Here is a 26,290-nt window from a genome sequence, read left to right as displayed (position 1 = left end):
AAGGGGGGTCTGTAAATTAAATATCGGGGAGGGGGATCAGGGGGGTCAAGGGAAAAAAGCATAATCTGGGGATAATACGATGGCAGGAAATACAGAATTAGTAATTTTAACTGTAAATGTAAATGGGATGAACGATCCCATCAAACGGAGACGGATAGTAGATTGGATCAAAAAGCAGAACCCTACAATATGTTGCCTACAGGAAACACACTTAAAGCAGGGAGATACATACAGAGTAAAGGTAAAAGGTTGGAACAGAGCCTATTATGCTTCAGGTAAAGCCAAAAAAGCAGGGGTAGCTATCCTTATCTCAGATCAAGCAAAAGCAGAAGTAGATCTCGTTAAAAAAGATAAGGAAGGAAACTATATCCTGCTGAAAGGTAGCATAAATAATGAAGCCATATCAATACTAAACATATATGCACCAAGTGGTATAGCATCTAACTTTCTAAAGGAAAAGTTAAGAGAACTGCAAGAAGAAATAGACAGTAAAACTATAATAGTGGGAGATCTCAACCTTGCACTCTCAGATTTAGACAAATCAAACCACAAAACAAACAAGAAAGAAATTAAAAAAGTAAATAGAACATTAGAAAAACTAGGTATGATAGACCTTTGGAGAAAACTGAATGGCAATAGGAAGGAATATACTTTCTTCTCAGCAGTTCATGGATCCTATACAAAAATTGACCATATACTAGGACATAAAGATCTCAAAATTAAATGTAGGAAGGCAGAAATAATAAATGCCTTCTTCTCAGATCACAATGCAATAAAAGCTACATTCAGTAAAGAGTTAGGGGTAAATAGACCAAAAAGTAATTGGAAACTGAATAATCTCATCTTAAAGAATGACTGGGTGAAAGAGCAAATTATAGAAACAATTAACAATTTCACCCAAGATAATGATAATGATGAGACATCATATCAAAATCTTTGGGATGCAGCTAAAGCGGTAATAAGGGGAAATTTTATATCTTTAGAGGCTTATTTGAAGAAAATTGAGAAAGAGAAGATTAACGAATTGGGCTTACAACTTAAAAGGCTAGAAAAAGACCAAATTATAAACCCCCAACCAAAAATTAAACTCGAAATACAAAAATTAAAAGGAGAAATCAATAAAATTGAAAGTAAAAAAACTATTGAATTAATAAATAAAACCAAGAGTTGGTTTTATGAAAAAGCCAATAAAATAGATAAACCTTTGGTAAATTTGATCAAAAAAAAGAAAGAGGAAAATCAAATTGATAGTCTTACAAATGAAAAGGGGGATCTTTCCACCAATGAAGAGGAAATTAGAGAAATAATAAGGAGTTACTTTGCCCAACTTTATGCCAATAAATTTGATAACTTAAGTGAAATGGATGAATTCCTCCAAAAATATAGGCTCCCTAGATTAACAGAGGAGGAGATAAATTGCTTAAATAGTCCCATTTCAGAAAAAGAAATAGAACAAGCTATTAATCAACTCCCCAGGAAAAAATCCCCAGGGCCAGATGGATTCACATGTGAATTCTACCAAACATTTAAAGAACAATTAGCCCCAATGTTATATAAATTATTTGAAAAAATAGGGGATGAAGGAGTCCTACCAAATTCCTTTTATGACACAGACATGGTACTGATACCTAAACCTGGTAGATCGAAAACTGAGAAAGAAAATTATAGACCAATCTCCTTAATGAATATTGATGCTAAAATCTTAAATAAGATATTAGCAAAAAGACTTCAGAAAATCATCTCCAAGATAATACACTATGATCAAGTAGGATTTATTCCAGGAATGCAGGGCTGGTTTAATATTAGGAAAACTATTAATATAATTGACCATATTAATAATCAAATTAATAAGAACCATATGATCATCTCAATAGATGCAGAAAAAGCATTTGACAAAATCCAACATCCATTCCTACTAAAAACTCTTGAGAGTATAGGAATAAACGGATTATTCCTTAGAATAATCAGGAGTATATATTTAAGACCGTCAGTAAGCATAATATGCAATAGAAACAAACTGCAACCTTTCCCAGTAAGATCAGGAGTGAAACAAGGTTGCCCACTATCACCATTACTATTCAATATAGTACTAGAAACGCTAGCCTCGGCAATAAGAGCCGAGAAAGAGATTCAAGGAATTAGAGTAGGAAATGAGGAAATTAAACTATCACTTTTTGCAGATGACATGATGGTATACTTAGAGAACCCCAAAGACTCTGCTAAAAAGCTACTAGAAATAATTCAAAATTTCAGCAAAGTGGCAGGATACAAAATAAATCCACATAAATCCTCGGCATTTTTATATATCACTAACAAAATGCAACAGCAAGAGATACAAAGAGAAATTCCATTCCAAACAAATGTTGATAGTATAAAATATTTGGGAATCCATCTACCAAAGAAAAGTCAGGAATTATATGAGAAAAATTACAAAACACTTGCCACAAAAATAAAATCAGATTTAAATAATTGGAAAGACATTCAGTGCTCTTGGATAGGCCGAGCGAATATAATAAAGATGACAATACTCCCCAAACTAATCTATTTATTTAGTGCTATACCAATCAGACTCCCAAGAAACTATTTTAATGACCTAGAAAAAATAACAACAAAATTCATATGGAAGAATAAAAGGTCAAGAATTGCAAGGGAACTAATGAAAAAAAACTCAGAGGAAGGTGGTCTAAGTGTACCTGATCTAAAGCTATATTATATAGCAGCAGTCACCAAAACCATTTGGTATTGGCTACGAAATAGACCGGTAGATCAGTGGAACAGATTAGATACAAAGGACAAAAAAGGGTACATCTATAGCAATCTAATCTTTGACAAACCCAAAGATTCCAACATTAGGGATAAAAATTCATTATTCGGAAAAAACTGTTGGGAAAACTGGAAATTAGTATGGCAGAAATTAGATATGGATCCACACTTAACACCATATACCAAGATAAGATCAAAATGGGTCCATGATTTAGGCATAAAGAGGGAGATAATAAATAGATTAGAGGAACAGAGGATAATCTACCTCTCAGACTTGTGGAGGAGGAAGGAATTTATGACCAGAGGAGAACTAGAGATCATTATTGATCACAAAATAGAAGATTTTGATTACATCAAACTAAAAAGTTTCTGTACAAATAATACTAATGCAAACAAGATTAGAAGGGAAGTAACAAATTGGGAAAATATTTTTAAAAACAAAGGTTCTGACAAAGGTCTCATTTCCAAAATATATAGAGAACTGACCATAATTTATAAGAAACCAAACCATTCTCCAATTGATAAATGGTCAAAGGATATGAACAGACAATTCTCAGAGGAAGAAATTGAAACTATATCCACTCACATGAAAGAGTGTTCCAAATCACTACTGATCAGAGAAATGCAAATTAAGACCACTCTGAGATACCACTACACACCTGTCAGATTGGCTAAGATGACAGGAACAAATAATGACAAATGTTGGAGGGGATGTGGGGAAATTGGGACACTAATGCATTGCTGGTGGAGTTGTGAAAGAATCCAGCCATTCTGGAGAGCAATCTGGAATTATGCCCAAAAAGTTATCAAACTGTGCATACCCTTTGACCCAGCAGCGCTACTACTGGGATTATATCCCAAAGAAATACTAAAGAGCGGAAAGAGACATATATGTGCCAAAATGTTTGTGGCAGCTCTTTTTGTTGTAGCTAGAAACTGGAAGATGAATGGATGTCCATCAGTTGGAGAATGGTTGGGTAAATTGTGGTATATGAAAGTTATGGAATATTATTGCTCAGTAAGAAATGACCAGCAGGAGGAATACAGAGAGGGTTGGAGAGACTTAAATCAACTGATGCTGAGTGAAATGAGCAGAACCAGAAGATCACTGTATACTTCAACAACGATACTGTATGAGGATGTATTCTGATGGAAGTGGAAATCTTCAACATAAAGAAGATCCAACTCACTTCCAGTTGATCAATGATGGACAGAGGTAGATACACCCAGAGAAGAAACACTGGGAGGGGAATGTAAATTGTTAGCACTAATATCTGTCTGCCCAGGTTGCATATACCTTCGGATTCTAATGTTTATTGTGCAACAAGAAAATGATATTCACACACATGTATTTTACTTAGACTATATTGTAACACATGTAAAATGTATGGTATTGCCTGTCGTCGGGGGGAGGGAATAAGGGAGGGGGGGTAATTTGGAAAAATGAATACAAGGGATAATATTATAAAATATATATATATATATAATAAAAAAAAAAAAATTAAAAAAAAAAAAAAAAAAAAAAAAAAAAGGGTAAAGCAAGGATTTTCATTGTCATTTCTGTTATTTAATATCATGCTAGAAATGTTAGCTACAGCAATAGAAGAAAAATGTTAAAGGAATTAGAATAGATAATGAGAAAATAGAACTCACTTTTTGGAAAATGATATTATGCTATATTTAGAAAACCTAATAGAATCAATTAAAAAACTATTTAAAGTAATTAATAACTTTAGCAAAGTTGCAAAATAGGTCCACAAAAATCATCAGCATTTCTATATATTACAAAGTTTAGCAGCAAGGGATGGAAAAATAAATTCTGTGTAAAGTAATTGTGAACAATATAAAGTATTTGAGAGTCTACCTGCTAACATATGCCTACACATAATATAAACACAAATATATATTTTTATACAAATAAAATCAATTGGAAAAAAAAATTGGAAAATATTAATTATTAATGGGTAAATAGAGCTAATATAATTAAAATGATAATTCTACCTAAATTGATTAATCAATTTGTTAGTGCTATGCTAATCAACTGTTGAAAATTATTTTAGACAGCTAGAAAAAATTAATGACAAAATTCATTTTAAAAAACAAAAGCTCATGGATATTAAAGGAATCAATGGAAAAAAAGTGTGAAAGATGTTCTATCCACACCAGTTCTCAAATTTTATTATAAAATGTTTAATTATCAAAATCATCTGGTGCAGACTAAGAATTAAGGGGTGGATCATTGCAATAAATTAGATACAAATTGCTTTATAGTAAATGACCATGGTAATCTAGAAATTAATAAACCTAAAGATCCAAGGTTTTGGAACAAAAACTCATTATTTGACAAAAATTGCTGGGAAAACTAGAAAACACTATAAGCAAATTAAGAAATATGGAATAGTCTGTTAGTTTCAAGAATAAGAATTTAGAATCATTTGAAAATGGTTGTGGTATATTATCATAAGGGAATATTAGTGTATTAGTGGCAAACAGAATAATTTCAGAAAATCCTGGAAAACTTACATAAATTGATGCAAAGTGAAACAAACAGAACCAGAAGGATGTCGTACATAATAACAGCATTATTTTTGATGAAAAAAAATGTGAATAAATTAGCTGTCCTCAGAAATACAAATCCTAGATGACTAATGATGAAGCATAATATCTGATTTCAGAAAAAGAACTGATATTGCTTGAATACAAACTGAAACATGCTATTTTTAACTTTCTTTTTTTTGGGGGGAGTGGTGGTCTTATACACAATAACTAATAAGGAAATGTTACAACATGATTGTAAATGTCTAACCAATCTGATTGATTACTATCTCAGGGAGAGAGGAAGGGAGAGAAAGAAGAATAGACTTTAACTCAAAACTTTAAATAAAATGTAAAAAAAAAAAAAAAAAAAATCAGTACATCTTCTGAGGTAGATAATGCTATATCCATGTTAGGATTACTAAGTGAGAACTCGGGTTGTCTGGATAGTGACAAGGTGAGAATTCAGGTTGGACAATTACAAGGTGAGAACTCAGGTTGACTTGATAGAAGGAGCATTGGCTGAAGCGGTTCTTCCCAGAAGCCCTTGCATTATCCCACGCCCATTCTCTGGGAGGATAAAAGAGAGGACAGCCAGAGATAGAGGAAGACTCTGCATTGCATCAGGCTTGACGGGGCTCTCTGCAGGAAGGGAAGTCACTTCTCTGGACAAGAGTTAACAGCAACTGCCTGGAGACAACGGTTTGTTACAGGAAGAAGAATCTGTCGGAGAGATTTGAGTAGAAGACACAGCAGATCTCTTCCCAGAGAGATCCAGCAGCTTCTGGAGAAGACAGCTCGCTACATATCCAGAATGTAGTTCTCTGAAATACTTCCTAAGTATTCAGTCTGAATAAAGTGGAGGGGGAAACAAACAAACAAACAAACAACAACAACAAAACAAAAACAAGCAAACAAACAAAAACCTAAAGTGTTCTTTTCAAATACAGTACATTTATCATGGAAGAAAAAGATTCAGCATTCAAATAGTCAGTATATTTGCAATTGTATAAAAAAATATAAAGCCCACTTCTACTATTACAGTCAGTGTGACTTTAAGCAAGTCATTTAACTCTCTTGATTCTTTTTCTTTAATGCAAAATAAAGAAATTGAATTTAAAAAAAATTGGGTTTGAATAGGCTTCAGTAAGGGTATAGAAAGTTTGATTAGTGATAGTTCAAATTATATAGAGCTTAAGTGGAGGTACTTAATGTCAATTCAGTTCTATTGAAAGTTAAGTAGGGATACTTAGCTTTAATTCAGCTCTATAGAAAATTTGGGTGGTGTCAGCTGAACTCTATAGAAAGGTAAAATAGTGGTACTTACAGAGGTGTGGTTGGGCTGGCTTCTAGGTCAGGACAAAGTGGAAAGTTACTTTTTGGGGTCTCCAGCCTCAGTTTCCCTTGTCAGATTCCCATCAGTAGTACAATGTAAATAGACTGCAAGAATGCAGGGAAAAGATCATAAATAAAAAATCATAATAAGGTCTCTGGAGGAGTTTATACTTATAAAAAGCAATTAAGAATCATTGGAGCTTATTGAGGGAGTGACATGATTAGATTTTTTTTCTTTAGGAAAATCTCGTTAGCAGTTTTATGGAGAATAGTTTGAAGAATGTAGAAAATAGAGGCAAGAAGATGAATTAGGAAGATTTTGTAGTGGTCCAGAAGGCTCTGACTTAGGCGAGTCTGTGACTAAAGAGAAGAGAAAAGTATGAGTAATGTCAGAGTAGAATCCATAAGATTTGGCAAATAAATGAAAATATGAGATGATATGTTAGATTTACAGGTACCATTAGGGGTGGGAACTCAAAAATTTGGAAAGATACTTACATCTTCCATAGCAAGGGAAGTCCAAAAAATTGCTGGTTTTGAGTGAAAGATGATAAATTCAGGTTTGGACATGTGGTGTTTGAGATACTTATATGAGATCTAGTATGAAATATCTAGGGAGCAGTTAAAGATACATTATTGGAGCTTAGAATAAATCCTAGATCAAGAAATAAAAATTTCAGAGTTATCTACAAAGAGATGATCATTAAATATAAGCCTATATGAGCTGATGAGATCACTAAGTGACATTATATAGAGAAAAGAAAAACTAGTACAAAAACTAGTACACTCAAAGTTATGGCGTAAGATATGGATGATGGCAATAAAAGAAAATAACAAATTAAAGTCAGACAAGAGATAAACTAAAGGTAAGTAGGATCATAAAAACTCAAAGAAGGAGCAGCTAGGTGGTGCAGTGGATAAAGCAGGAACACTAAAGTCAGGAGGACCTGAGTTCAAATTTGGCTTCAGACACTTAATACTTAATAGATGTCTGACCCTAGGCAAAGCATTTAACTTGTAAGTGCCTTACCAAAAAACAAACAAAATAAAACAAACAAACAAAAAAAAAAAAAAAGAAGAAGAAGAAGAAAATGTTCAGAAAGAAAAGACAACTGTTAAATGCTGCAGAGCAGTCAAGAAAGATAAATGAATGAAAAAAAATTTATTAAATATTGGCTATGTCCCAAGCACTGTAATAAGCCTCAAGGAGCTTATATTCCAATAATAAAGGGACTCCATATGCTACAGTAGCAGATAGGGAAAGGTACTTTGGTCTAGAAGCTACAGAAAAGATGGGTAAATTCATAGAAATGTTATTTGGAAATCATGTAAAACTTGATTTAATGATATATTCAGAACCAGAGGGGAGAGAAAGAATATAAAGGTAGTTTTAAGGTAGGAGATACACATTTAGAGAAGATGGTGAGTGGAACCATGCATATCTGGGACCTTCCTGAAAATAGTGTCCTTAATGAAGCTATTCACTTTTAGGGGAGTATCTAGGTTCCAGGGAAGAAAGAAGAGAGAAGAAAAGATAGAAATTTCCAGGATAAAGACTAAGAAAAGGCCATTAAATTAAAACAAACAAACACAAAAATACATCAATAAAATGCATTAATTATTTTGAAAAAAAACACATCAACAACATACTAGTAAGATCACTTCTCAGTCATTTGTCTATATAATAGCAAATAATTAATCATCTATAATCAAGAAACAAATCAATAATACCTTAATTAAATCTATAATATTTTAATTCAACTTCAGAAAGAGGGAAAACAAAATAGAGATCAAAGGTTTCTTTTCTTTCTTTCTTTTTTTTTTTTTCTTTTTTTCCTGGTTGTTTTTAACATTTTTCAGTGTGTAAAGATTCCATTGGCCTCAAAAGAACTTTTTTCGGATAACTCCTCAGAGTAAAAAGCCAAGAAATTAGCCATATGGTGTTAGTCCATCAGATTCAATTAATTTAGCTATATACTTAAGCCAACTGGTCACAGGCCATAGCTTTTCTGTTTTCTACTGTGTAAAATATACTGCTCCAATAAATATGCTTTAGGCTTTAAATTCTTCCCTAGTGTCTAAATCACTCCCTTAGAGAAAGTGAGGATTTGGCCTACATTTCAAGAGTAAATACTAGATACTTGGAATTTGAGAAAGGATAGCAAAGTGAATTTTCACCCTATACCACATTAGGAAGGAAGAATGTGGACATTTTCACTGTGCTATAAAGAAAAATCTTGATGAGTATACCTCTCTGAATAGTTTTAAGTATAATTCAACCAAAAAAAAAGGAGAAATAACATCATGAACATTGAAATTCTTTATACATGTAGTCTTCAACCATTATCCTTATAAGAATAGGATAGGATGACCCTTTATTGTTAGGTGATATACTTACATATTTGAAATTATTTTAACCTTTGCTATTTGTTCCTTTGTCTATGTACAAACCATCCTTTACGCACTCTTCATAATGTAGGCTCTGTAACCATGGTGGCATAGCAACTGATTAAAATACTGTTGCTATGGGCACAATGACATCTTTCATGGGATATCTTTATATCTCTTAAATTCTATTCTGGTATTACTTTTTGTTAACCTTCATATTAAAATAAATCATATTCTAAAATAATGCACAATAATTAAAATTTTTACCACGTCCAAGTCATCTACTGGTGAATTATGTTTGACAGTTTTATTAACTCTTTGAGAGCACTTGAAGACCATGTTGTAAGTGAAATGCCCCCTAGTACTTCTCCTGAATAGTTATCGTTTATTCTTTTCATAGAGACTTGTTGGAATAAAACATTTTTTATAAATAAACTCCATTTCATTTGGTACCAAAGCAGCCAAGCAACATTCTTCTTAGTGACACAAAAAATAAAGTGTCACTATTTTTATTTAGTTTTTCTGATATAATTTTTGTCAAATTAATAACTATGAATGGAGTCTGTTTCATTTCATTTAAATCTTTGTTGAATTCCTAGTTTAGTTTCACCATTCTCCCCTTATTTTTGGTATTGTCATTCTTAGATATATCTTCTGTTCAATCTCTTTTCCAAATTCAATAGTCTCTAATTTTTTTTTTAATCACACAAACATACACACATACACATGCACATTTATACTCATGACCATATTCACACTATATGTATATTTATGCATAAATTATATATGCATTATTATAAGCCTTAATAATGCAAAAGTAAATTTAAAAAAGAAATGAGACAAAAACCAAATATTGTTTTATCTTAGAGTTAACAGGAAGACACTAAAGATTTTTGAGTAAGGTAATGTTATGGTTGGAATTGTACTTTAAGACATTTGGATGCTTGAGTGGAAAATAGATTAGGTAAGTCTGAGACTAGGCAGAGGTTTTAATATTTCAACTAAGAGAAGATGTGGAACTCAGCAAGGATAGTGGCTACAGTTAAATAAAAGGGAATTGAAGTGGGAGAAGTAGAAAATACAAGTTTTGACAATTCATTGGCTATGTGGGGTGAGGGAGAATGGGGAATGGAAGACAGCATTGAGGTTGTTAACCTGGATGAATGGATTGATGGTCTTGTACTCAACATTAATAGATACATTTAGAAGAGTTATGAATTTAGTAGGAAAGATAATGTAATTGGATGTGAGATGCAGAACACAATCTATTTAATTCTACTTAAACTGCATGAGTCACTTTATTTCACTCAAAACAGAATGATGTGGAGGTACCACTCTTGCTTACTAATCACTGTTTCAGAACCTGTCCTCTGAGATGCATAGAACAAACATGAAAGTATCTAAGGAAAAGAGTGACAGATATGTTTAGAGAGACTATTTTCTAGTAGCACCAGCAAAATTGTTGGCTGTGGTGAAATAAGAGTTAGGTTGTAACTGGCATGAGGGAGGGCTGGCAGAATAAAGGAGCCAAGCATGGAGTGTTGACAAGTAAGAATGGGTGCCAACAAAAACACCATGACTGGATCATGGGGATGATTATTTTCATCTAATTGACCATATCAACTTGGAATTAGACAGTACTATTATTCTTTAAGATAATGTTCCCCTTCCAAGGTCCAAAGACCATATGTCTAGGTGAAAATAGAATGGAGTGTATTGGATAGAATACTGACCCTGGAGTCAGGAAAACTTAGTTTCTAAAGGATAATTCCCTTGATGGTATTGTAATTGTTACCATAAATTGAAAATCATATCAACTTCTGGTCCCACCTTTCTAAAGAGCATTATAGCAAAAAAAAAATTCTACTCTTCTTTTTAAAATTGTTTTCAGTATAGTGATCCTTAGCCAGTTATATGTTTAGTCATGTTCCATTTAATAACATTTTAAAGTCAGTTTCTCTATATGTTTTTAAAACAATTACACATTTCAGGAAAGGAATATGATTTTTTAAATAAAGGCAGTAATAGTTTTTTTTTCCTTATCTGATCAATTTTCCAATGAGTTTAAAAATTTTACTAATGTTTTTCTTTTTCAAAGAGAAATTTCTGTACAGTAAGGAAGATGAAGAAAGGTAAGACACTCAAGTATACCTAATGGTGTGAATGAGGGAAGAAATGAAATGGATTGACCACATTAATCTCAGCTAGTGTTGTGAGTCCACAATGATGTGATGTGAAGATTGTTAGGTTTGTTGTCTGTGCTTGTCCCAATTTCCTGGTTCTGTTTTAATACATTTTTGATACTCATGGAAATTTCAAGGGAAATTAGATTGCCAGAATGAGATAGGATTTAAAAAAAAAATTTAAAATAGATTGAGGTATGATTTATTCCCATATCAGAAAATAAAATTAGGAGACACAGGGACTATTGGCAGGCATATTACTTTGCACCCAAGTAAAAGAAGAAATAACAAAATAATTGCTAACCAAAATTTACATTCAGATCAGAACTGGAGACCCTCTGTAGTGCAGTGAGAGAACATCTCATAATAATAACCTATATGGATCTTTATTATCATGTAGCTGCAATTGTTAAGTCAGACAAAAGTGACAGATCAAAGAATCTGCTGAATTAAGCCCAGGATTACTTGGCTGGAATGAGCTGACTCTGAGAATAATAACACTTACATGAAGCCTAATCTAAAAGGAACAGCTTAAACAGAAGTCCCAAGGTATGCATCCTGGGAAGTTTGAAACTAAAAGATGATTATTGACCAGAAAAAGCAGACTCGAAAAATGAGGCTTCAATAGAGAGCAACAAAGCAAATGTGCACAGAAAGAAAGTTGCTTAGACTGAACATCTGTGTTCAGTGATGCAACTTTTATATGAAGAGATAGTTCCCCCTCCCAATTCTACTCATTCATCACTTATACAGAGGTAGAAGTGAGTAGGTAAAATATCATTGATTTTCATTGGTTTGTTAATAGTATAGTAAGATTTTGTATTATTTTGTTTGTTTTGTTTAAAGAAAGTTTTTTGGCCATTAGAATGGGGATATATATAAAAATCAGAATGGGGATGTAGATATATATCAAGATCAAGTCTACCTAATGGAGTAAGTAAGCATCAGAGACTTCAGAAGTGAATTAGACCACATTTGTTTCATCCAGTTGTTATGAGATCATAATGATATAATGATGAAAATGGTGTGATGTCAAAATTTTGGTCTATGCCTATCACACTTCCTTATTTCCTGTTTTAATGCCTCCTTGAAGTTCATGGAATTTTCAAGACATTTTTTTTTTTTTTTTTTTTTAATGTCAGGGCACTGTTGGAATTAAAAACAAAATGAAGCAACATTATCTTTGTAAAATAGATACTACCTCAGAAAATCATGTTATGAAATTTATAAACAAAAACTACATTTGGCATACATTCATTTTTATACTTACATATTGTACTTGTGTGCATTTTTCTCTACTACCTATTGTCATGTAACTGGTAAGAACTTAGAGATGTGTGACAGTTGATCAAATATACTAACATTCAGAGTCTAAATATATATTTTTTAATATTAAAAAATAAAATAAAACTAGGACATACTCACATGGTTCTGTACTGTGTTCTCATCATTTGTGGCAAAAAATTGACTTCTTAATTTTAAATCCTATAGGTGCTAGTGAATTCTGATTGGCATTGAAAGAATAAAGAAGAAATTAGCTTTTGGTGTAGCACTAAATTCATTAGGATATGTAAGTGCTGAGAGGTTTTTTTTTTTTGTTTTGTTTTGTTTTGTTTTTTTGTGGGGAGTTTTTTTGTTGAGATATTTTTGCATTTTTTTTTCTTTATTATACAGGAAGAAACAAAACATTTTCTTCCATAAGTTTCTTCCTATTCCAATTGATTCTTCACTCAGCTGTCAAAGTAATCTTCCTGAAGTTTAGAGCTGACAATGTCATAGTGCCTCACACCTCCCAATAAACTCTAATAGTTTCCTATCGCCTCTAGGATCAAGTGTAATGTAAAGTCTTCTGTTTGGCATTGAGAAACTTTTTCCAGCTCCCATTAATTCTATGTTTTTTCTCTGTTGACTATTTCAAAATGGATGTATTTTTATACATAAGTGTTTACATGCCATTCCCACATTAGACTGTGACTTCCTTGAGAGTAGAGATTGTCTTTTTGCTTTTCTTTGTACATCCAGTACTTAGCACAGTGACTAGAACATAAAATACTTTTGATAATGCTTATTGTCAAAATATCTTAATGCTCAGTTGATAATCATATATTTTTGTAATTTTCTGTGCTTTGATATGCATTAACTCATGTGATCCTTGTTTTTAATCCTGGAAATATGTAAGTATGCATATAATATGAACTCTAAATGTTAGTTTTATTACTATTGTGTACTAGGAATTGGGGAATAAAAGATATTTTTGTAAAGAGATATCCCATATTTTGGAGTTCTTTGGTAGAGTAGACAGATGAGATATATACACATGTGCACATAAATATGATATTATATAAAAGTACATAAGTATATGTAATCATATATATATATATATATATATATATATATATATATATATATTCATACACATACCAAAATATTCCTTATACCTATTCTCACACACGTGCAAAATTCTTGATCTAGATGAAATTCAATTTTATACCAATTAGTAACAATAAAAAGTTATTTTTATAATGCCTTTCAGGCTATTTATGGGCCAAAGTCTATTGGTGCACTTCAACTACTTAGTCCTGATGTATCCACATTGATTAAGGACATGATCTTGGAGGGATGGGTTGAACTCTTCCAGAGTGTTTTCAACAGACTGTTATCTCTCAGTTTTGAAGTCATAGATTGCAGTCAATGCTTTTCTTGTAGAAATTCCAACTGAAGAAGTTTTTAATGCCATTAGACCTTCTTTGTGTGGAAATAATCCTGGTACTGATATTCAGGAGATTATAGTTTACATTTACAAGGCAGGGGATTCATTGCTCATAAAAAAAAAAAAAAAAAACCTGACAAAATTTCTAGGTTATATGGCAATAAGTTATTTCCTATGAGTTCAATGATGTCTCCATTGTCCATTTCTATAAAGGAAAAATAATCATGTTTTACTGTGACAATCAGAGAGATTATATTTCTTAGTCCTTTATATCAAGATTTTGATACAGTCCTCCTTCATAGACTTATCCTTCACCTGCAAGATTGCCATCTACCCAAGAGCCAGTGTGTCTTTAGAAAGAGTTGTCAGTATGTTTGCTGCTTGTCAATCTCAGGAGAAATTGCAGGAGAGCAGAGATCTGTAAACATTAATCATAAATTTAACAAAGGAATTTGATACTACCAAATACAAGGGTTTGTAAAAAAAAATTGATTGTCTGGAGAAATTTATCAGTTTTGCATAGCATAATAATAATAATAAACATGAAAGCATACTTGCCTTGGTTCTATATAATGAACAATGTTCTTATGCTTTCCCAGTCATTAATGATGTGAAGCAAGGCTATGTGGTTGCTCCCATGCTTTTTAGCCTAATGTTTTCAGTGATATATCAATTGAAGAGAAAAAAAGACATTATGATCAGTTATAATAGTGATGAGGGTAATACATACATTATCAGAATTAGTTCTGTGTTTGAGAGACCTAAAGGAAAGTATGGGAGAAAAGAGGAATTAGAATGCCTATCAAAGTGATTGTCTACAGAGCTGTTGTGTTGATTTCATTGTTGTATTCCACCAGTGCCAAGCCAGAAATTGCATCTTTTCCATTGACATGTGTTAGGAAGATCCTGAAGATCATCTAGTACATAGTGAGATCTTTCCTCAAGTAGAACTACCAAGATTAAAATTGTACTAAAAAGAGAGCAATTCCAATGGACTGTCTACCTTGTTTGGATGTCAAAAAGCATGTTTGCTTAAAAGACAATTTTAAGAAGAATTCAAGCAATACAAGCACTGAAATGGAAGTCAGAAGAAGTGACATAAGTACAGTGTCAGATCTCTCTGAATAACTTTGTGAGCAACTGTAAAACATGGGAGACACTGTCACACTGTCACAGTACCATGCAGCACATCCTCCATCAAAGAATGTAATGTATTCCAGGGCTTCTTAAGCTTTTTCTACTCATTACCCTTTTTTTCACCTGAGAAATTTTTATGTGACACAGGGTATGTAGGTATATAAAATAGGTATACAAACACACACAAACTGTATTATCCCCACATTCAGTGATGAGATCCCATATGGGCTCAGTATCCTGTGAGCAAAAGAGATTGATAGTAACTCAAAAGAATTATGAGATGCACAGATTTTTATATCTCCACACAAATGTAATTATGGACTATTTGTCTTACCTGTGGGAGTGCCTTGCAAACCCATATTAGGCTGTTCAGCTATATGTTCAGACATATTATACCTTGACTCCAACCTAGCTAGTGATGTCATTTTAGTCCTCTTTGAGAATGAAGAACAGCAACTAATCAACCAATTACCCAAAAAATCAATGAGATTTCAAGCTCCTATTGAGTAAGGATTTTTGTTTGTTTATATTTTATTTTACCTTTCTTTATGTCCTAGGGACTTAGTACAATGCCCAGCACATAGTGCTTGATAAATGCTTATTGAGTTGTGGATGAAAATTACTATTACCTATTTATTAGGAGATATACTTAGAACATTGCATATCATATATAAGTTAAGACACTCTCTTGCCTGTAGTAATTTTGATACCAGATTGCTGCCCAAATGATAGCTCAATTAACTTAAATTAAAGCTCCCATTCCTCATTTGCCCCTTAAATTATATACATACCTGCAGAGTTTCAATAAGATACCCCATGATCCAAGATTCACAGGAATCAACACACTTAATCTACTTTAACAGCTGTTACCATAGCCAGGGGAAGGACATACAACTTGGAACAATGGAAATGAAAAAGTAAATCATCAGCTATTGTGAAATCAGTATTCTTCTGAGAGCTGCATAAATATTCTTTGTAAATCTCTGAAGTTCAAGGTTTTGCTATAATCATCAACACTGAAGAAAGTGTTGTAAATACTCAAAATAACATTGATGGCTTAGTTTTTTTGTATTTTTTAAGATTTATTTTATTATTTTTTTACACCTAGTACCAGTCTGTGCCACTCAGATACAGGGGACTATTGCTGCCCTGCATTAATATCCCTCAGAGACACCAGCTGTTCCTAGGAATTTTGTTTTCCTGTACTGGAACAGGTATTGAATAGTAAGAGGCTTAGTCATAACAGCACAATGGTCAATGATTTTACTCCTGTATTAATGACACATGGAATGCCATCCTTCTTTCTTCTTCCTAAAATTCTTAATCTCTTCCATTAAAAAAAAAAAAAAAAAAAAAATGAGAGGATCATAGAATTTTGGATTAAGAAAAAGACTTTAGAGTAATATTGTCATTAGGCAGATGAGGAAACTGAAGTCCAGGGAAACTTATTAATTCAATGATACATAACTTATAATGGCATTTCCAGTATTTGAACCCAAATCATCTTTTTGTTCTTCAGAGGCCAGTTCCAGTTAGATTTCTTCTACTAGTTTTCTTTCATGACCAGAGCTCTCTAAAACTTTATAGCACTTATTAATTATATGATAAATTTTTAAAATTAAGAATGTATAGTACATAGTACAATAGTAGTGTTGTGCTACAGTTCCCTTTTAATGTCCTAACCCAATTTTCCTAATTGTCCTATTGGGTACTCTGCCTCAGATTATAACCATTCCCTCTTAATGTTTGATAGGAGAAAGATCTTATATCTTAGACCTTTGGCTATAATCATTCCTTCTTAATGTTTGATGGGATAAAGGTCTTTATCCATTTTAGACATCATTAGAATATCAGGAGCCTCTCCAGTATCTCCCTCTATTATGTCATCCTAGGTGCCTGCTTCCATTATGTCATCCTCATTCTAGGTCATCCCCATCCAGATACCTACCCCAATATGTCATCATTCTTGTAACCCTATAAAAGAATCTTGTATCTGACATTCACTGCTGGATTCTTTGAGATGATAGTTTCACTGGGACACTGATGCATTGTTGGTGGAGTTGTGAAAGAATCCAACCATTCTGGAGAGCAATCTGGAATTATGCCCAAAAAGTTATCAAAATGTGCATACCCTTTGACCCAGCCATACTACTACTGGGCTTATACCCCAAGGAACTACTAAAGAAGGGAAAGGGACCTGTATGTGCCAAAATGTTTGTGGCAGCCCTTTTCATAGTGGCTAGAAGCTGGAAGATGAATGGATGTCCATCAATTGGAGAATGGTTGGGTAAACTATGGTATATGAATGTTATGGAATATTATTGTTCTATAAGAAATGACCAACAGGAGAAATACAGAGAGGCTTGGAGAGACTTACATCAACTGATGCTGAGTGAAACCAGCAGAACCAGAAGATCATTATGCACTTCAACAATGATACTGTACGAGGATGTATGCTGATGGAAGTGGATTTCTTCAACATAGAGAAGAGCTAATCCACTTCCAATTGATTAATGATGGACAGAACCAGCTACATCCAGAAAAGGAACACTGGGAAATGAGTGTAAACTGTTATTTTTACCTTCTGAATCCAATTCTTCCTGTGCAACAAAAAAATTCGGTTCTACACACATATATTGTATCTAGAATATACTGTAATATATTTAACATATATAGGACTGCTTGCCATCTGGGGGAGGGGGTTGGGGGAGGAAGGGAAAAAAATCTGAATAGAAGTAAGTGCAAGGGATAATGTTGTAAAAAATTACCCATGCATATGTACTGTCAAAAAATGTTATAATTATAAAATAAAATTAAAATTAAAAAAAAAAAAGAGAGAGAGAGATGATAGTTTCATTCAGCTCTGGGACTAAACCATGGATCCATTTGGTCCCAGTAAATCTCTCTCATTTAATAAATTATTAAATACTCTCTAATCTCTACTTGCTCAGTTTCTGTAGCATTACAGTAGTAGATAATAAAAGACATTTATATAATACTATTCATATCATTTTTTCTTTTCTTAACTAGATAAGTTCTAGAGGGCATACAGTTTTTTATCATCCTAGTCTATGTAAATAATATTGGTGAGATCAAAAAGCCCAGTCCATGTGCAGCATGCACAGCTTATGAGATTCTCACATGGACTTTACAGCATATGGAAACATTTCATAATTATTTCTTGTCCACTAACTGTATGGCATAGAGGCTTTTTGATAGAGGTAGTACAGAAAAGAATGTACCTCCAGGTATTTGAATGAAATAAATGTCCTATTTTGTTATAATTACCCACTAATTGAAAACCGATCAATGTTAATTGTCTAGTTAGAGTGGGGTTCTAATAATCTAAAGGGACATATCAAATAGGACTCAGGTTCATAATATTTGAAAAGGGGCACCTATCCCAAAATCAGTCCTACTTTGGGTGTTAGTCTAGAGTCTTACTCTATTTCTCTAAATCTATAGTGTTTATGTGTATATATACATATATTATATACATAATAATCCTATATATATATATAAAGACAGAATTCTATGTATCATGAAATATAGCAGTTGATGCTATAGATATTTTGTTGTTGTTGAGTCATATTTAGTCATGGCTGACTCTTTATGACCACATATGGGGTTTTCTTGGCAAAGACACTTGTAGTGTTTAACATTCCTTCTCTAACTCATTTTACAGATGAAGAAACAGAAACAAAAATGTCAAGTGACTTGCCCAGGGTCATACAGCTCCCAAGTTGTCTGAAATCAGTTTTTAACTCAGGAAGATTAGTCTTCTTGACTTTCTTTCTCCCTGTCCCTCTATGTTTCTGTCTCTTCACTGTCTCATTCTCTTTCTTTTTTATCTTGAGCTAAGATAAATTGCTTTAGATATCTTTTAATAATGATCTGTGTCTGTTTTTTCCCCTTCTCCAGGTGAAGTGATTTATTCTCCATTTACCAAATGAGCTTTGGGCTTTTTAGTCTTTACATTTCTGTTGCACTTTGTTTGATGGTCTACAACTTAATGTGATATCCTACCCATCCTTCAAAATCCACTTTAAAACCTATCTTCTCCATCAAATCATTTCTGCTTATTGTAATGATCAATCCTTTCTTGCTCTGGGTTCCTACCACAATTATTGCCTATATGATTTATATTTACTATCATATTATTTACCCCAATAATTTGATCTTTAAGTATGCAATATATTTCAGTATCTTTTCCATTGTGGCCTTATCATTTTCATTTAAAACATTGCTGTTATTTATCTCTAATAAAATCCTACTCATAACTGTTTCTGCTATGGAGATGACCTTGGACCTATGCCATTGAAACACAGGGTTCTGTAGATTTTATGTAGCTAAAAGAACTTTTAAGAGGAATCAGGTAACTGTTATTAATAGTCCAACTTAGCTAAATTTGTAGATGCTTATCATAAAATGTTGGATTTCCAAGAGGAAATTCCATAGCAATTCATTAATCATCTACTAATGAATGGAATAGATTTTCTATGATGTGACTTAAGATGCCTATAATGATTAATGACTATTCTTGAAAATAAAATGTTTTCAGAGATTAGTACTTGTCTCTCCAACTAGGTTGTTGGGGAGCTTTTTGATAAAAAGGAATTGTATTTTATATTTCTTAATATATTCATACTATCCCAGTGTCTTTTATATAAAACTATTTAATAATAATAATATATGATTTTATTTGATATAGTTTTCTTATCTACTTTGATAATACATGCAATATACTCCTTACAATTATTTGACTTCATTTCCAGTGTATTAGATAACAATGGACATTTTCTCTTTGGACCTTCTCAAAAGTGTTACATTGCCATGATCTGAAAAGTTGATATGTACTCTAGTAACCATTTTCTATGGATATATTCCTTATTCAGGACATTTATTCTTTTTTTTACTTCCATTTATCTTCTTACTTAGCCTGGATACTAGAACAAACCATTCAAATTATGGTCTTGCTATCTCTCTGGATTCTCTAGATAGATTTTCTGCCTTAATTGAATTTCCTATCTCAAAATGCAAATAACTCACTTGATGTCCACTTTTTAACTGTCATTCCCCCAATAATAGAAATTGCTAGAGGGAAAAAATGAGTAAAATAATTGTTTGCTCTATTTAATCACATTTTTCACCTTAATTGGACCTTTTGTGCTATTTAACAATACTATTATTCTTGTCACTGTTTTCTTATTATTTGCTTTATACCTTTCATCAATTTTCTGAAGTTACTCCCACTTTTACTTTCTTTTAAAGATCAAGGTCATCTCACTGGATAATGTTTTCATCTTTTATTGATTGGAAAAATTGAAGTGAGTTGATGATGTGTTCTCCATTTTTTTTTTTTTTTTTTTTTTTTTAAATAACTCAAACACAGTCTACCAGATGGTGAAATGAATAGAGTGCCAAACCTGGAGTCAGGAAGATCTGAATTCAAAATCCCTCTCAGACACTTCTTAGCCATTTGATCCTAGACAAGTTATTTAACTTTAATTTTTTCATATATAAAATGTGAATGATTACACCTGAGATTATATTTGAAATGTACTTTGCAAACTTTATGTAATTGCTAGCTGCCATTAAAAACAGCTTTTTCATTTCCCTTTTTATCTTAGTGACCTTTCTTAATCTCATTATTTTCCTCATTGTTTGGGACTCTGATAGGATAATCATTTTCTCCCTTTATTGTACTTTCATCTTTCCTACTCTTTTGGCTGTTTTACCTCTGCCAGAAACAAGGGCATATTTCTGCTATTCTTTAATAATTTTTTTTTTTAAATCCCTTTGGTCTAAATCAGGCTTGAATTACCATCCTAGGCTCCCACTTTTCTCCATTCTTTTATTAACTATATATAAAATGAGTATATGTTTACTTTTTTTTTTTTTTTAAATCTAATACCCACTCAAATTCAAATGCTTCCTGTGCTGTTGTTCTACTGAAGATACCCTCTTAAAGCTCAATAATAATTTCCTGTTGGAGAAATACAATATTCTTTAACTATGAAATAGTTTCTGTGTCTTCTCTGCACTAAATTGCATTGCTGAACATTATTCTCAATGGTGTCTGCTCCAGAGACAAGATACTATGTGACACTCCACTCTTAAGGTTGTTTTTCTTTCTCTCTAATCTGTCCCTTTTCTGTTTTACAAACTCCCCTTCTAACTCCAGTTATTATTCTTATTAAATTTCTCATTTTCCCTTTCCTTCTTCTCTCTCTCCTAGCCCTCTCTTTTCTCAAAATGTCCTCATAAATATATAGTTTGCCAATCAAATAATACTAATCAAAATTCCTCATATATATGTATTGCAATTTTCTGCTTTGAGGCATTTACACATTTTGCTTTAGGGTTTGAAATTCTCTTTTCTTCATCAATCTTTTAAATACTACTTAATTCTTTAAGTTTCAGTGCAATTTTCACCATCTTTACAAAACTCTCTGCAACCTTTCCTCCTACGAGAAATGTTTTCCCATTCCTCTACTTTCATTGCAATTTGCCTTGCATTTTCTTCACTCCAACTACCACACTTAAATTTTATATGATATTAATTTGAAGATCTAGCTTATCATTTGTGTTATCAAATTGTAATATCCTTTCTAATTAAATTGTACTATCCCTGTGGGTTAGGATTTTCTTCTTGATTTTTGTAAACCCCATTGAATCTAAACCAGTCCTCTGTACTTAACAAGTAGGGAAAGAATGAAGCAGAAATATAAGTTTTACCAAGTGAAGCACTATTTTTATTATAATACTTGTATGTTTTTGTGCTTTTTCTTTGATATGCATCAACTCATTTGATATATTTTTAAGCTATCAAGCATCTAAGTGTACATTAAAATATGAATATAATTGACTGGAGCCATATAAGCCCGTGTTCTTGGTCATAATATTTCATTACTTTTGAATTTAGTTATGGTAGACATAATGCAAAAAGGAATACATTGAATTTATGTTAATATCCAAAGATTCAAGCTTCATATTAAATATTCAATAATACAGTTTTTAAAGTAACATTAACACTGGTTACAGGCAATGATTTTCTCTTTGGAAACATATTTGTTGATACTCTTATAAAGGTAGGGGAAAATCAGCAAATGATATAGAAAATTTAGAGTCCCTTTTAAAAAATCATCTTAGGAAAATTAGGGGAAAAATTATGGCTTCTAATAGCTCATGATATATAACCACAATTTTGGAGAGATAATGAATCTAAACTATAAACACAATGTAAAAAACTGGCAAATATATAAACTCAAAATCACTACTGAAATGTTTTTGTAATGTACTTGGTGAGAATGAGAAACATTATGTTGCAAAGTCAAGAAAAAATAAATATATTGCTGATTTTATTATATACATTTTTCCCCTCAAGGTCAAAATATAAATAACATATTTTGGTTAAGGTTTTAATTCCTATTAAGATTGAATTCTCATTGCACAATGCTCTAGTACTAACCTCTCTTATCTATTTGAATTGGTATGCTATCCTTTCCCCTGGACACCCATACAAGCACTTAATCCTTTCTTGACTTCTATATCTCTATCAAATTCCTTCCTTTCTTTTAAAAGTTGGTTCAGGTGACAATTCTAAGCAAACTTCATTGATTGTTTCAGCTTGAAGTGAGCTCTACAATCTTTAATAGAAAATATTTGATATCTTCTTGCTATATACATTTCTAAAAAAATGACAAGAAAAATGAGCAAATATTAGCTTCCTTTAGCCACAGAATATTTAAAAAAATGTTAAGAACATCAGTTTTCTATAAAATTTGGAGTTTAATAAAAGTTATGGCATTTAGTGTTTTAATTTAATGTATGTCTTTTCAAGTGTGCCAAACCAAAAAAAAAAAAAAAAACAAAAAAAACTCAGTTGCATATGCAAACCTCCAGATTAATTAATTCCTTGTGAACTGGAAATTTTCCTGAGTAAAAGGAAGCATTCCACTGCACAGAAGCCCTAAAGGTACCAAATCACAAAACATATGTCTTTGCAAAGAGAATAAGAATCAGGAATGAATAATAACTTTTCAAAATCTAGTGACTTAAATGAGAAGACTGTCTTATAACATTTACAATGTTTTTTTTTTTTCCCTGTAGGGAAAAAATAATATCATATTTAAATAAGGCTTGAAATTACTAACTTCAATCTGAGATGAAATATTAAAAATATTACCAAAGCAAAAAGGGAGGGGATGTAATAACAGGATAGATGATCAAATAAAAGTTGAAGAACACTGCAGAGCAAAAAATTTCATCAGCATTATAGTCTTCTTCAATGGAACATTAACATTTGATTTTAGAAGAAGTCTTTAGGCTCAGTTTTAAAACTTCACAGACCCCAAAACTACATTGCATTTGTGCATAGTTTCCAAAGCAAGTTTTGCAAAAGAGTTTCCTGTTTTTCCCCTACTCAGATTAAGTATATATTCTTATCTCTTGATCAAATAAGATTTCTCACTCACAGAAGCAACCATAGGTTAAGAATAAACACAATTATACCTAAAACAAGCCTAAAAGAAAGACAATAGATTTTGTTCTAAGAAGTATAGAAGCTGACCAGGAAGCAAGATGCTTCATTTGAGACAGAATTTCTGGAAACAATGGAAGAACTTCTGTCCTTGTGCCACAGTTCTCTTTTAATATCCTGACCCAGTTTCCCTAATTGTCCTATTCAGTTACTCTGCCTCAGGTTATAGCCATTCCCTCTTAATGTTAGGATAAAGGTCTTATATCTTAGACCTTAGGCTATACTTATTCCCTCTTAATGTTTGATGGGATAAAAGTCTTTATCCATTTTAGATATCATTAGAATATCAGAAGCCTCTCCAGTACCTCCAGTACCATGCTCCATTATGACATCCTCATCCTGGGTTCCTCCCCCTATTGTCATCTCCATTCAGGTACCTCCCCCATTATGTCATTGTTCTTGTTACCCTATAAAAGAATACTGTATCCAATATTCAGTGCTGGATTCTTTTAAGTCTCATTCAGCTCTGGAACCAACCATGAATCCATTTGGTCCCAGTAAATCTCTCCATTTAATAAATTCCATATTGAATACTCTCTACTCTCTGTCTTGCTCAGTTTCTCTGGCATTATATTCTTATCTTATTTATTTTTTTTTTTTTGAGGGGGAGAAGTCTTAAGTTTGTTTTTATCTCTTTCACTTTTCTAGGCATTGCTTTAAAAAAAAAAAAAAAAACTAATAGCACAGATTATTCATCAAGCATCACATCAGGAGGCAAGAAAAAGCAATTTAATACATTTCTGATTCTAAAAGAATTATCAGAAACCTCCCATGAGCAAAGCCCTGGTAAACTGTGTATAATTTTATCCTATGGTGATTTTTAGCAGAAAACAATTTACTATCTACACAGTTCTATCTCCTATTTAAAGATTAATTTGCAAAGATAATCACGCAGGTCTGTGTGATGGTATAAGATGACTTTGGCTTGAGGACTTCTTGCAGTTAGATTAGGCAACTATTATTGAAACTAATTTTTTTGCCCTATTAGCAATCCCCAAAGTAAAACAAACCTTTTTCTCCAACTCTTTGTAAGGACTAGGTTCACCATAGTACAAGATATGAGAGGATATGAGAACTTGTTAGGAGGAAAAATGTAGTAGAAAGGATGTAAGCATCGAGAAATGAGGCTGGTGGGCCTCTTTGTCCCTATAACATTAGTTCTTAAAGGGATCAAGCTTTCAAAATTTCTTGGTAGATATTAAGGTAAATTATTCATACTTAAAATATGCAATACTACAGTTTCAATTTACTCTTGTGCTAAGGGAAACAAACTGAAGGAAGATGAAAATAAAGTTTGAGAAGAGGTGTTTGTAGTGTGGTCAAACTATAAGTGACATGTAGGCAAGAGTTGAACTTTTAGGAAGTCAGAAAATCCAACAAACAAAATTGACATTGAACACAGCTACATGAAGGGAAGATTAATTGACTAACTTTGAGTTTATTTTATATGTAACATTCAGTTGGACCTGGCTGTATGGCCATGTTCTCTTATTTCTTTTCCTGTTTAACATACTGTCTGATGACTTGTAAACTTTCTCCTCTGTATATGCTTTAAATATCTGTGATCACCAATGTGGTTATTCCATCCAGTAATATAGGTCCCGATACTTTTTATTCTTTCAACTGTTTCTGAGATGCTGGTTCTTTTTTGTCCTCCATGCTTGAAGATGACTAAAATGATATCACTATGTTGGGGTCAAGTAAGCATATTTAATTGTTGGATGATAAAATTAATATGATCTTGGTAGTTTTCTACCACATGTTAGGCACAAATTGTTCATATGAACATTTGGAGTGGAGATGTCTTCAAATTTAGATGTCTTCAAATTTATGCATCTCATATTCCTTTTGAGCTACTACAATTCTGTTTTGCTTGTAGAGAACCCCAGTTTTTTAATGTGGGAACACCATGTTTGGGGGACAGGGAGTCCTATGCCAGTATCTTTTATGTTTCACAGTTGATTCCAAAGTTCTTCAGAGAGACCTTGAATATGTCTAACCTCATTTCTGACCTCCATGTGGGAACTTACCTTGTTTGAGTTCTCCATAAAATATATTTGGACAAATCTACATTTTCAATAGAACAATATGGTCTGCCTATCAAAGTTGCACTCTTTACAATAGAGTTTAAATGACTGCTAGTTCAACTAGAGAAAGGACATCAGTATCTTGTACTTTACTTTGCCAAAAAATCATTCAGCCAGGAAGAATAAAATTAATGTCTTGCCTCTGACTCCTACTAGCTATGTAGCTATAGGCAGGTTAATGAAGCTTAGTGCTTTCTAGGCAATATTCTAAGATTATAAATTACAGAGATTGGAAGGAGTTTCTACACTCAGGATTTCTTTATACCAGTGAAAGCCCAGATCAAATCTCTATCTCAGTTTTTCTGGTTGTTTTCAATTGTCCAAACTTGGAAAATAGTCATAATCTGTTTCCAAGTTCTTCCTGATGATTTGCCAATTTGGTAGGTACTATATAACTTGTCCAATTTTAGCATAGTCCTTCAGAGCATTCAATACTATGATCAACTATTAGAATAATATTTCAGAGGAGTTTTATCTTATATAATAATGGTTACTGAGGTAATAAGCTTAAAACTATAACTTGCAGAATAGGTAACAACCTATTGGTTTAGGAAACTTCTTTCCCAGAAATATACTATGCCAACCTGTAATGGCCCTTTAAATGGGTGGC

The sequence above is a fragment of the Sminthopsis crassicaudata genome, chromosome 3 (assembly GCF_048593235.1).
Source record: "Sminthopsis crassicaudata isolate SCR6 chromosome 3, ASM4859323v1, whole genome shotgun sequence".
Lineage (NCBI taxonomy): Eukaryota > Metazoa > Chordata > Mammalia > Dasyuromorphia > Dasyuridae > Sminthopsis > Sminthopsis crassicaudata.
The sequence above is the reverse complement of the archived record's forward strand: the minus strand, read 5'-3'. Positions refer to the sequence as shown.